General features: G+C 36.3%; 1 protein-coding gene across 3 annotated transcripts in view; it reads right to left on the bottom strand.

Moving 5' to 3' along the window:
• Positions 1-13,919, bottom strand: part of CNTN1 (contactin 1) — a 353,101-nt gene extending 339,182 nt beyond the window's left edge. For 2 of the 3 annotated variants that reach the window (XM_032347814.1, XM_032347813.1), the window contains exon 1: positions 13,746-13,918. The gene's annotated coding sequence lies outside the window, so the exon portion shown is untranslated. Of the gene's footprint in view, positions 1-13,745 lie in introns of all 3 variants that reach the window. The other variant, XM_032347818.1, reaches the window with a different exon arrangement.
• Between the last annotated feature and the right edge of the window lie 259 nt (positions 13,920-14,178).

Below are 14,178 nucleotides of genomic sequence, written 5' to 3'. Positions count from 1 at the left end.
TGAATAACAAGCACCTTTGAGAGGGTCATAAATAGTTATGTGAAAGAGAAGAGGCACCTGCCTAAGCCAATCACCTAAATCAAACCTAGAAAACACTCAGCCAGAAAATACAGCAAACTTACTTTCCTATCTACTTTCTCTGCTTTAGAAAACGAAGCCACACAGAGTTATAGAAGTTGAGTAGATTTCCCCAAGAATTCATATCTACTAAGTGCCAGAACATTGATTTAAATCTACGTCTATTGAATAGCTAGTATTATACTCTTTCCTACACAAGCAGTCATATATTATACTGAAAGTTTATGACCCTAAAATGACAATGATAGTGGGGGAGTTTCTTAGTGCTTGAATTTTATAAAAACAACTTAGGATCCATTTTAACGAAATATTTTACAATTTCAACAATAATTAAAATATTTTATGTATAAAATAACAAAACTTGATCTACAGCAAAAAAGTATGATGTCATCAGCACATAATTATATTTCATTAATACTATTTCTTAAGTTTAAGCTTAATTTGGCAAGACAACATCTTTCAAGTGTTTGAAAAATTGACAATTTTTTTAAAAGATTTTATTTATTTATTTGACAGACAGAGATTACAAGCAGGCAGAGAGGCAGGCAGAGAGAGAGAGGAGGAAGCAGGCTCCCTGCAGAGCAGAGAGCCCAATGCGGGGCTCAATCCCAGGACCCTGGGATCATGACCTGAGTCCAAGGCAGAGGCCTAACCCACTGAGCCACCCAGGTGCCCCGAAAAATTGACAATATTAAGCACTGGAGAGAATGTGCAAAAGTAAACTTTCTTTTTTTTTTTTTTTTAAGATTTTAGTATTAGAGAAAGAGAGACAGTGGTGGAGGGACGGAGGAATAGGGAGAAACAGACTCCCCACAGGGAGAAGGGAGCAGGGAGAACATGGGGCTTGATCCCAGCACCCCTGAGATCGTGACCCAAGCCGAAGTCAGATGCTAGACCAACTGAGCCACCCAGGTGCCTCTAAAAGCAAATATTCTTATTCATATTAATAGGATTATAGATTACTGCAATCTCTTGGAAGAACCATTTGGAAACACCGATAATCTGTAAAGGACGTCCCTTTTGCCAGCTATTTCACTCTAGAAATGTATTTTAGAGAAATATTTCCAGAAATGTGCAAAAGTACATGTAGAACAATGTTGTACATTTTTTAAAATATTTTATTTATTTTTTTGACAGAGAGAGAGACAGCGAGAGAGAGAGAGAGCGTACACAAGCAGTGGGAGCAGCAGAGGGAGAGGGAGAAGTAGGCTCCCCACTGATCAAGGAGCCCAATGCAGGGCTCAGTCCCAGGACCCTGAGATCATGACCTGAGCTGAAGGCAGCGGCTTAACTGACTGAGCCATCCTGGCATCCCAATGGTGTGCATTCTTAAAAAAAAACTGGAAATAACCCAAAGATCCAATGATGGGACATAAATAAATTAGGTTCCATTGCAAAGGGATACTTGACAAATGCTTAAAAGAATATGTGAGGACTATAATGTGTGGAAATAAAAGCTGGCCAAGATTGAAAAAAAGTAACAGAACATTACATATAGTATACATCATACTATATTTTGATGGTAATAATAATAAATTTAAAACTATAGCCTTTGGGAGCACCTGGGTGGCTCAGCTGGTTAAGCAACTGCCTTCAGCTCAGGTCATGATTCTGGAGTCCCGGGATTCAGGCCTGCATGGGGCTCCCAGCTCCATGGGGAGTCTAGTTCTCCCTCTGACCTTCTCCCCTCCCATGCTCTCTCTCTCTCAAATAAATAAATAAATAAATAAATAAATAGTTTTTTAAAGATCTGTGTTTAAAAAACAAAAAAACTATAGCCTTTGGGCACCTGGGTAGCTCAGTTGGTTAAGTGCCTGCCTTAACCTGGCTCAGGTCATGATCCTGGAATCCCAGGATCAAGTCCCACATCAGGGTCGTACTCAGCAGGGAGTCTGCTTCTTCCTCTCTGCTCTTCCCCCTACCTCATGTTCTCTCTCACTCACTCTCCCTCTCTCAAGTAAACTAATAATCTTTAAAATAAATAAATAGGGGAGCCTAGGTGGCTCTGTGGATTAAGCCTTTGCCTTGGATTCAGGTCATGATCTTCGGGTTCAGGGATGGAGCCCCCATCAGGTTCTCTGCTCAACAGGGAGCCTGCTTCCCCTGCCCCTGCCTGCCTCTCTGCCGACTTGTGATCTCTCTCTCTGTCAAATAAATAAAATCTTAAAAAATAAATAAATAAAACAAAATAAATAAAATTAATAAAACTATATGCATAAAAATATTTTAAAAATATATATAAAAAGTCAGTAATAGCTGTTGTTGAATTTAAATGAATGAAGTTATTAAAATTTTTCTAGCTATTAAAAATAGTATGAGATTATTTTGAAAAATATTATTGAATATCTTTGAAAATTTAGACGAATAAGTCCTAGAAAAAATAACACACCAAAAAAGATTAAGTAATAATCAAGAAAAATAAATGTATAATTCATAAGACGATTATTTCACTTAAAATTGTGCCACAAAAAAAAAAAATGACCAAATGGCTTTACTGGTGGATTCTATAAAATATTTAAGAAAGAAATTAACACAGGGAGGCTTGGGTGGCTCAGTTGGTTAAGCAGCTGCCTTCCACTCGGGTCATAATCCCAGGTCCTGGGATCAAGTCCCACATCAGGCTCCTTGCTCAGCAGGGAGCCTGCTTCTCCCTCTGCCTCTGCCTGTCACACTGCCTGCTTGTGCTCTCTCTCTGGCAAATAAATAAATTTTAAAAATAAAATAAAATAAATTTTAAAAAGAATGAAATTAACATAACCATCCAGACTCTTACCAAAATAGAGTCAATCTATTCCAAATCATTTCAGGAGTTTAACCAACATAAACCTAACAACAAAATGTGACCAAATAAAATTACAAACGTTGAAAAAATAGTTAAAAAAAATCCTAAATAAAACATTATCAACCCCAACCTAGTAATATACACAATGAGTAATAGGCAGATCATGAGCAAGTTAAATTTATTCCAGAAATTTATTCCAGGTTTAACATCTGAGAATCAATCAGTGTTATCCATTGCATTAATCTAGCATAAGAGAAAAGTCATATGGTCATCTAAATAAGTTTAATATTATTAATATATGAAACAAACAGAAATAGCAGGGCATTTCCTTAACCCAATAAAAGTTATCTACGAAATGGTGAAGTATGGAGAAATTTTCTTATGAGATCAAAGAATGAGAAAAAAATGTGAGTTATCACAACTTTTACTCAACATTGCACTAGAGATCCTAGCCAACACAAAAAGGTAAAATTTTAATAAGTTATAAAGTATGGATAAGAAGAAATAAGCTCATTATTCTCTAGATACAACTGAGTGTCTAGAAAATTAAAAGGAATCAACAGAAAAATTAATACTGGTTTGTGAGCTTTATAAGTCTATAAAAGGTCAACATAAAATTGACTATACACTTTTTATTATTAAAAAAGCATTAGAAAATGAAATTTAGAAATTAGAGTGCTTATGATGGCATAAAAAAATCAAATACTTGGAATAAATAGAGCAAAAGATGTGCAATATTTTCACACTGAAAACTTTAGGCATCATTTAAAGAAATTTTAAAAGATCTAGAAAAAGTGATACATATTTAGGCCATGATCATAAATGAAAAGACTCAATTTTTTTTAACGTGTCAATTACACTCAAATTGACTTCTAGATTAAATGTCATTCTAATCAAATTCCAACAAGGATTTTATAGTACTAACAAGCAGATTGCAGATGTATCTAGCAAGGCAAAGAGTCATTAGCAGTCAAGACAAACTTACTCAAAGAATAACCAAGCAGGAGGAGCTACTCTAGCAAATACTAAAACATATTTTAAATCCACAGTAATTAAGACTGTGTCTATGGGCATAATAATAGACAACCCAGTGGAATGGAATAGAAAGTCCAAGAACAAATCTGCCCATACATGGAACACTTGATTTACGACAAACACTTGATTTACTGCCAAACAGTGGGGAAAGGAGAGCCTTTTCAATAAATGTCTCTGGACGAATTTTTTATCCATAAAAGTAAGAAAGCAAGCCACACACAAAAATCAATTCCAGATGAAATGTAAAACAGTATAGTGTCTTGAACACAATACAAAAAAATATCTCCATAACTTGTAGTAAGGAAAGATTTATTAAACAAGCCAAAAAAAAATTACTAACTCTAGACTATGTCAAAGCTGAGAACATCCATTGACAAAACATAGCATGAAAAGAATGGCAAAGCAAATCATAGAGTGGGAGAAGATACTGGCAAATATTTTCTAAGGGCTCAAATTCAGAATATATAAGGAACTTCCTCTGACTCAAGAAGGAAAAGACAGATAATTCAATAGCAAAATGGACAAAGCTTCTGAATAACACTTCAAAACAACATATTCAAATGGCCAAAACATATAAAGGTGTTCAACCTCTAATTAATAAAAAAAAAAACGCACATTAAAACCATACTTAGATACCCATCTCCACTAGATAGTTTAAGTTAAAAACACTATTAATACCAAGAGTTGGCAAGCTAAGCAGCAACTTGAAATCTCATACACCATGGGCTGGACTGGAAATTGGCTCAACCACTTGGGAAAAGCAAACAATACCTACTAAGTATTGTCTTATGACTTACGACTCAGCAATTTTAATCTTACCTCAATCTTAGCAAAAATGGATACACATACATGTACTATAAAAGACACAGACAATGACAAATGTTCATAGGAGAACTATTGGTAATAACAAAACTGGAAACTACCTACATGCCCAACAAGTGGAACAGATATATATATATTGGAATATTCATACAAAATTCTATAGAGGAATAAAAATGAACTACTATACACAAGAACATAGCTTTTTCTATCCAAAAGCTGAGCAAAATAAGTTGCATGCAAAAAAAAGTGCATAATATATGATTCCATTTATATTAATTTCAAAAAAAAAAAAAAAACAGGCAAAACTATTCAATGGTCTTAAAGTCAGAATAGTTGGTACCTTTGGGAAAGAGCAAGGTAGTAGTGATTGGGAGGGGCCAGAAGAGGAGTTCTTGGGTACAGACAAGTTCTTTCTCCTGAACTGAGTGTTCATTCCATGGGTATAAGTACTTTGTTAAAGTTCAATGAACTGACACTTTTCTATGCACTTTTCTGGATTTCTGTTACTTTTTAATTAAAAAGAGAAAAAATAAAGGCAGTACAATGTTTTACTGAAAGCAGATGCCTTACTTTCATCCCCATTCAACTTGTACATAAATCAAAATTCAAAAATTACTTTTTTTGGAAAAACTCAGTAATGTTCTAGTACCAAAAGAGTTGTTATGATCTCTAAATATATGCAGACAAGAAGAAAAATACAGTCAATCAGACAGTAGATATTTTTAAAGATTTTTAATTAAGGGGCTCCTAGGTAGCTTAGCCAGTTAAGTCTCTGCCTTCAGCTCAGGCCATGACCCCAGAGCCCTGGGACCCAGTCCCACATCAGGCTCCCTGCTCACAAGGGGGTCTGCTTCTCCCTCTTCCCGTGCCCCTCCCCCTCTGTTCTTGCTCTGTCTCTTGATTTATCTCTCAAATAAATAAATAAAATCTTCAAAATTTTTTCAATTAAAATACAATATTATATTTAATATATAAAAATATTATAAAATGGGAATTTTTATCTGATATAAACTTCTGTTATATTAAATAAGTTGAATCCCAAACTGGAATATTATAAATGTTATTTATAATATTTTAGCTGGCAATCTTGTCTGTTAACTTTCAGTACTTACATGGTACTTTCAGTAACCATGACAATTAAATACTATAAGATTAGATGTCTTAAGATAGAATTACTGTTTATGGTTTGTGGTGTCAGGAAGCAAAATTAGGGCAGAAAGGCAAAAAAATTTCTGATGCTCATTCCAAGGTAAAATAATGAATTTTTAAATAGTACACTGCAATTGTTTAATTCATGTTTGGGAAACTGCCCCATGTAAATCACTGTAGTAGAAGACCACTTCATTTATAATATATCCATAAATAAAACATGTATAAATTTAAAATGTTTTGATCTCTTGTATGGATACTAAGTTTATTTGGGATAGATACCAGTCACCAAAAAGAAGAAAATTTAAAGTGTGATTCACAGAAAACTAAAACTGGATGTCATGCAAAGGCATTAAGCCTGATAACTTAGGTTCACGAGTAAGATAACCTGCAGATAAATTCTAGCTTCTGTAATCATTAGCTTTTTAACAGCTCTACTTTTTCTCACCTGTAAAATAGTAAAAAATAATAAATAAAATCACTTGCTGGATTTGGTTAAATTATGGATATCACATCAAACACATTTAAAACAATGCCCAATACACAGTGAATACTCAATAAATGGTTGTTGTCAATAATTAAGAATATAGATATAAGACAGAGGAGAAATTATAGTTAACATAATATTTTTAATATTCAAACTAGGCTAGATCAGTGCTATAGGTAAGTATCCATCTATTTTTCATAACTGTCTTCTTAAACATTATTTCTGAAAAAATATTTGACTCCTCAGAAACCCTTAAGACTGTACAGACAATATACTAAACCAAGCTGGAAAGGTAAATATTGTCTACTTAATTAAGACAATATTGGAAAGTACTTTAATAATTCTAGTAAAAACATGAGTGAAAGAGTATTGTACTTGTTGCCAGAAATTTTAAAAAATACACTCTGAAGTAATAAAGGTTATAACATGTACTCACACACACATACACACATATATAGTGTAAATAATGAAACGCAAGATTTTAAAATGTTTAACACAATATTGCTATCACTGGGTTTCATCTTAGATAATTAAAAAAACAAAGTAAAAATTACATGTAGGTACTAGTGCAGTGAATTTTTACTCGATTGTTCAGGAGTCTCAGTAGATTATCAAGACCAATGTTCTTGACCTGGACAGAATGGTGGCTGGCTAAGATGTTTTGGCTAAGCCTAACACACCAAACGTGCAACTGTAAGTAAGATTACCTTACTTCTTATCCAGATTTGCCACTAACATGATTTCAGGCAAACTACTTATTTCTCCGAGCTTGTTTCCTTATCTCTAGATGTGGATAATCATGCTTTCTGTCTAACTTTTATGATTGTTGCAAAGAATCAAACACAGTTATGCATGTAACCATGTTTTGTAAATTTCTGGAGATCACACCAATGGAAGATCTCTTATTAAATGAAGAAAAGAGAGATGAATTTTGTCAATATTAATTCCAACACAGCTAAATGTATATATGTACATTATCCTGAAACTATACACTTCTTACTCTTTCTAAAATGTAAAAATATTTAAAAGGGAGTTGCCTAATGGTCTAGCATTGGGAATTATTCAATGTCTTAGCTATAAATTTTCATTAAAAATTGCTTATTAACGGACTCTCTTCTATGAATCTCATATAAACCAATAGAATCAGGAAGTTAATTCTTTTTTTTTTTTTTAAAGATTTTATTTATTCATTTGAGAGAGAGAGACAGTGAGAGAGAGAGCATGAGCGAGGAGAAGGTCAGAGGAAGAAGCAGACTCCCCATGGAGCTGGGAGCCCGATGCGGGACTCGATCCCGGGACTCCAGGATCATGACCTGAGCCGAAGGCAGTCGTCCAACCAACTGAGCCACCCAGGCGTCCCAGGAAGTTAATTCTTAAAAAATAAAGTGAAAATTGACATGGCTTCTAGTTTTTATTTGCTTGTTTCCAAGGTAGAGATATAAATCCTTTATTCCTTGAAATTTGAAAAAAAAAGTTTAATTTTAACCTTTCTTTATTCATTTCTTCCAAAAATATTTATTAATTATCAGCTGTATGTCAGAGCCTTCACTGGACACAAGAGGAAAAAGGTTTCTATCCTGATGGGTTTTCAGTGGGTATAACAGACAAGTATACAATTAGTTACAATTTAGTATAGTAAGTGTTATGGATGGGATACCTATGTATTGTTATGGAAGCACTAAATAAGGACTCCAAACTCAGCCTTCAAGTTTAGGGAAGTCCTCCTAGAGAATGTGGCAGTTCACCTGAGCCTTGAAGACATTACGCAAACTCAGTTATATTGCAGAAAGGAGAAAAGTCATTTATGGCAGGGAAGAGAATATGGAGGGGAAGTGAAGTTTGGGGGAAAAAGGAGAGAAAACATGATATATTAGGAGAAATGCAAACAATTCTGTGTGATTGGCATTATGGGAGACTGGAAATATAAGAGACTACAGCAATAAAAAATGGAGTTAGAGAATTAATCATGGACCATTTAATACAGAACTTTAGGTGAAATGCAAAGAACTCCAGGCATCTTATTTTTAGTAGAGGACACACTACATGACATTGGTTTTAGAGAGAGAACTTTGATTACGGTGTGGAGAATGTGCTTGAGAAGAAGAATGTAAGAGGGCGACTGATGTAAGGACTCTTAACTCTGAATATCCTCATTTCCTACATGAGAAACAAAGACTTAAAGAGATTAGGTAACTTGCCAAATATCAGGGTTTGTAACTGTGAGCTGGGTTTCCTGCAAAGCTCTTCATAACTCTTAACACGTGTGTTCTTTAAGGACCAAGGAAACTGCTTCCCATAAAAGAAATGAATGTGGCTAACCCTCAGTATTAGAGACTAGTAACAAATAAAACTGTGTAGGAAAAGCAACAACAGTCAGGTCCACATCATCAAAATCAAGTACAGGGGTGAACAATTACCCAGTGAATTAAGGACCATCTGGATAATCCCAGCCAAAGCAGATTTAGTGCCGGAGTCATTCAGATAATTGTGCAAACAATGCGTGTTGCTCTGGCTGAGTAACCTGGTCATTAATATCTTCCATAGTATGTTTTGCCCTGTGGCACTTTTGAAATGGACAATAGTAGCTCAGAAAGAATTAAGATACTATTCACTTCATGGGAAAACCACGTAAGTAATAATGGGATCCTAATAGACTGAGAGTGTATTTTATATGTCCCCAGGAGCCATTTCACACAGTGATATATACACAATATAGATAAGCCAAATCCCATTTCAAAGAATAAAAGAAGTTCAGCATTTGCACCCTCAAATATATGTTTTTTATATTCAATTCTCTGTCAGGTGAAGAAAGTTTTCTGAGCATTAAAGCAATGAAAAATGTTACTACAAATAGACTTAATAGGTTAAGCTACAGCAAGGTTATGAATTTCTGTATGTCCAAAAAAATATTAAAAGATAAAAGACAAAAAAAGTGAAGAAAATTTTCACAGTACACAATGGATTTTTCTATTAAGTAAGTTAAGAAACCATAACTCAATAAAGATTCAAATGAAATCCACAAATTAAGAAATACAAAGAGCCAGTAAATATGAAAACATTTTTCAATATCATCAAAAACTCACAGAAACACAATTCAAAAAAATAATCAGATACACAATTTCTATTATCAAAATAGTCCATTTTTAAACCACAATATCAAATATTGAGACTATTGCCCAATTGGTTTATACTGAGTATTAATTTGTACCTAAACTTTTTGCTAGAGCAATTTGGAAACAAGCATTAGGAGTCTGAAAATACTTAAAGGTATGACCCAGTAATATCTATGAAGTTATTATAAGGAAATGGTCAGAAATGCAAAGACTAATGTATAATCATATTCATTTCCATAAATGTGAAAAAACAGGAAACAATCTAAGGACTCTATCTATATGAGAGAATAGGTGGCAGCAGTAAAAAAAATACATGGTTAGTAATAATATTAAATGCAATAATAAACTAATGTTTATGGCATGGTAAAAATTATCAAATCAAAGTGGGGGAAAGTGAAATATAAAAATGAATATTCACTCTAATTTCAAATTTGCATGTTTAAAATACCTATGTATATTCATAGAAATAAAATTGGGAGGTTGAGAGTGGATCTCTCTGCGTGGTGGAATTTTCTTTCACTTTCACCTTTTCTTGAAAGATCCCATATTTCCTTGTAATTATAAAAATATTATTTAAATATAATATTAAATGTATGTACTTCTGAATGCCATTTTATACAATAGGTCATTCATACAACCATCATGAAATAATGACCTATCTTCCTCCTGTTTCATTTCTAGTTATCTAACCAGTAAATTCTATTCTCAGGATTTTAACCCAAGTGTTCTTGCTCCAAAGTTAGCACTGTGGATATGAAAATATGAAGTAAATCACAGTAAATGTTTTAAATAAAGAAAGAAAATTAAAAATGTATTATATCAGTAGTATGTGGCATTTTAGATTAAAGCACAAAGACATACATTGGGAGATTTGAAAAACTGTCTACTGTACTAATCCAAGACATGCAACGACATATACACTTGTATTGGGGAAAACATATGATGAAAATTAGAGATCAGAATCAAAATGGATAATTTAATTACTGAATAGATGGTAGGTACTTGGAGATAGAAGTCTGGAAAAAAAAATAATCACAAACCAGAAGCCTGAAAAACTGTTGTATCCTTTGCTAAAAGTCAGTATTGGGGCGGAGGGGAGTTTTTGCTATCTACTATTTCTAGCTATTACTTATAAGTAAGGAATACAACCAAGCTCTATTTAAATATGTTACGTGGATTATTTTATTTAATACTAAAAAAAAAAAAAGAAAGAAAAAGAAAAAACCACAAAAAGCTCTGAGGTAAGTGCTATTATAACCCCCAGCTGACTTACTGACATTCACTTACATGCATAATGATATATAGATATTAACACACGGAGGCTTCCTTCCAAAGCCTATGCTCTTAGCCACCAGGTTAGTAATTTGGAATGGCTAATAGAGGAAAGATTAGGAAAGACATGAAGAAGGAGAATTTTGTTTCCAATAGAATAAATTGCATCAATTGGAGGAATTCACTTGAAAACCGGAAGCAGGAAGAGGAGGTAAGAGGGGGGCGAAGAAGAGAAGTTTAGAAGAATTTAAGAGAAAAATTATAACATCAGATCATTTCAGTATCAAAAAGTAAAATCTCAAGGAGGAGATGGAGAATATGGAAAATGGCAGTTCAAAGGGAAAGAAAAATGAATAATACATCAATTAAAAAAAAAACAATCATTGAACTTAAAGAAGAACTTACTGATGACGTAGAATGGGTTCTTTGTTATGATGTAAACCATAGTCAATTTATATAGAAATAGATGGTGATGGGAAATAGATAGATGTTGTTTTCTTTTTAAATAAAGATATACATGACATGTTTTATATAGAAAAGTATAAATGGTCTATCCTTCAACTTGGTCTCTAGTTGGTCTCAAGGGGCACAGATAAGAGACATACAGAATAACATGTACAGAGCCATAACCCCTACTGGAAAACTGAATCATTCTTTGAAAGGAAACAGAAACACCTTATGTCTTTTATTACTCCTCTTGGAGAAGTTATCTTGGAGAGGATAACAGATTCTTAAAGCCTATTGGAACTGTGTTCAGTGTGGTGGAGTATACAAAAATATAGGTCATGGTCTTTTTCTGCAAAGTGCTTCTTTGCCTAATTTAGAAGACAAATCAGGATATATATATATATATATATATATATATATATATATATACATATATATAAAATATATTTTATATATATTTGCTATATATATCAAATAAAGAAATAAGAATATATATGTATATAAATAAAGAAAGACTGAATATCTGAATAACTGGTATTGTTACTGGTGTAACATTGACCAAATTTTGTTATCAATATCAAAAATCACCAGAAGCTGAAGGATTCTATTTGAGGAGAAACTGCTACGTAATATAATTCATAGTAGCTTGTTGAAATATTAGGGTTGAAATAGTGGAATTTTAGAAGGCTTTAAGCAAATTTCTTGTACCCTCTAAATCTTAGTTTTTTTCATCTAAGAAAATGAAAAAGTTACCATCTGGATTAAATAACTTCAGGCAATGGGAAAAATAAATACACATACATCTATAAAAGATAGTCCATGTAATGCAAATATATAGGATATGAAAAAGCAGCACATATTTAAATATTGGGTCCACAAGTAAAATTTGTACAAAGAAATAGGTTAAAACTACCTTCAAAGGTTCTAAAAGTCTCTTAGTTTTACATCTTGCAAGGTGGGTGGATCTCCCCCCCCCCACCCATCTCCAAATGCTACTAGCTATAAGTTACCACCCAAATAAATTTACAACCCACCAACGAAGGTAGGGCATACACAAACCATTATGCTCTGGTGACTTTAATAAAATATTCCCAATATGACATGCATTTATTTGCTATGTGTGTTACATTTCAGGCTGGGAAGGTACATACATATATTGCAAAGCTGAAAAATTCGGGGAAATGGATGAAGATCAAATAACACTCTAAGAATGTACTCAAAATAATATCCAGAAATACCGATATTCATGTGCGATACAGAGACATTATTCCATGCAGGGTTCCCTCAATCTGAACACATCTTCTCTGGCTTTTCCCCCAATGGAGAATTCGATTCTCTTTTGCCCCTCCCACTCAGTGCTTCCAGATTGCTTCAGAAGGCCCAGGCAGCCTGCTCAGCAGCAGGCAAACAGGGCTGGGTGTGCAGGAGCTATATATAGCTCCACCTTGGAGATGTGCACACACAAGCACACATACAAATGCCCATGCTGGATTTGGCATGAACAAATGAGAAAAGGTTTCAGCCTCCCCCTTTCCTTTTTCCTCATCACCCCAATTTTTCAATAATTTCCAAAGCAGGGTGTCTTCGGTTCCCTAGAGTGATGCAGTCTCTAATTTCTCTGCAATTCTTCTGCCTACTGCTTCCAGCAATGTGACTCCGGCAGGAAGCGGCATTGGGCCAACACCTACTACCCAGATGCGGTCACCCAGGGAGGGTGTCTTGCAGCCGCCGGGAGCCCATCCGGGCACAATTACTTGACTCTCTGGGAATCCCCGAGGATAAACCCGTTTTTTAAGAAACTAGGCGAAAAGGTGGTTCCCATTAGACAACACCAGGCTTAGGAGAGCAGACGCGAAATCTTCCCTGCCTCTCCCCTCCTCCGTCTGCCGCAGATAGGGGAGAAGGGCCCAGGTCTTCTCAATGGAGACATAATTAATCTGTAAATGCCCTTAGAGTTGCGGGATTTATTCCCCACCCCCCACTCCTGAAGGGAGCCAGTTCTTAACAGAAGAGCCAGGGAACAAACAAGTGCCTTCCTCCCCACGGCCCCGTCATTCCCAGTTTCTGCAGGGATGCGCTTGCTAGTCTAGACTCAAGGTAAGAGGTTAAAGGAGTAGGTGCGGACAGGCGTGGGGAGGAGCAGAAGCTCCTCTCGGTTTAAGAAGACCTGCGGGTTCCCGGCTGCTGACATGTCTGCTCCCCCATACCCTCCCCTGCGGGTGGACATGGCATTCCTTGGGCGCGTCACCGGCCGCGGCGGCCGAAGCCTCTGAGAGGAAAGTTGACGAGACATGGATGGAGGCTCGGTCCCTTCTCGTCGGGCACTGCCGACCTGCCCCGCCCGTCACCAGGGCTCCCGCACTCCTCCTTCCCAACACCCAGACGACCTCTATCCCAGCCCTTCCAGCCGCACTTCGCGACGAGAGCTGCGGCGACCACATCAGATTTGGGGGTGACGAGGGCGGGGCGGGGCTGGGGGAAGGGGAAGGGAGGCAACAGTAGCATGAAAATACGCATGCTTTTTTTCTATCTGCAAAGAAGAAAAAGTCCTGCCCCCTACCTGTTCTCTGCTCCTGCTCCCCTCGGCGCGGCACAGCTGGACCATAACCTACAGGTTTCCCACTTCCGCTGCAAACACCTGGGAGCGCATCTCCACACCCGGTGCCCCTCCTAGCCTCGGCGGAGCCCTGCCTTGCTACTTGACAGCAGAAGCCGGGCCTTTTAGAGCGGTCATTGGGGCCGCGGGGAAAGGGGGCGGGCACCGGAGGGAAACCCGCGTCTCTCATTGGGTAGGAGGAATGCCACTCTCACCCCAGACCAGGGCTCGCTGCGGACTGAGGTTTGCTGCTAAACCTAACCGCAAAGGGTCTCTGCAGTCCCTGGCACCAAACCCTCCTGCCACTGGATCAGGGACCCCTAAGAGGAGGGAAACCGGTTTGATGACTTGTCATCTGAGACCCCCAAGAGGGAGGGAAGGGCCGGGCATAACCAGA

Source organism: Mustela erminea, chromosome 6 (assembly GCF_009829155.1).
Source record: "Mustela erminea isolate mMusErm1 chromosome 6, mMusErm1.Pri, whole genome shotgun sequence".
NCBI lineage: Eukaryota > Metazoa > Chordata > Mammalia > Carnivora > Mustelidae > Mustela > Mustela erminea.
This window is presented reverse-complemented; position numbering and strand designations above follow the sequence as displayed.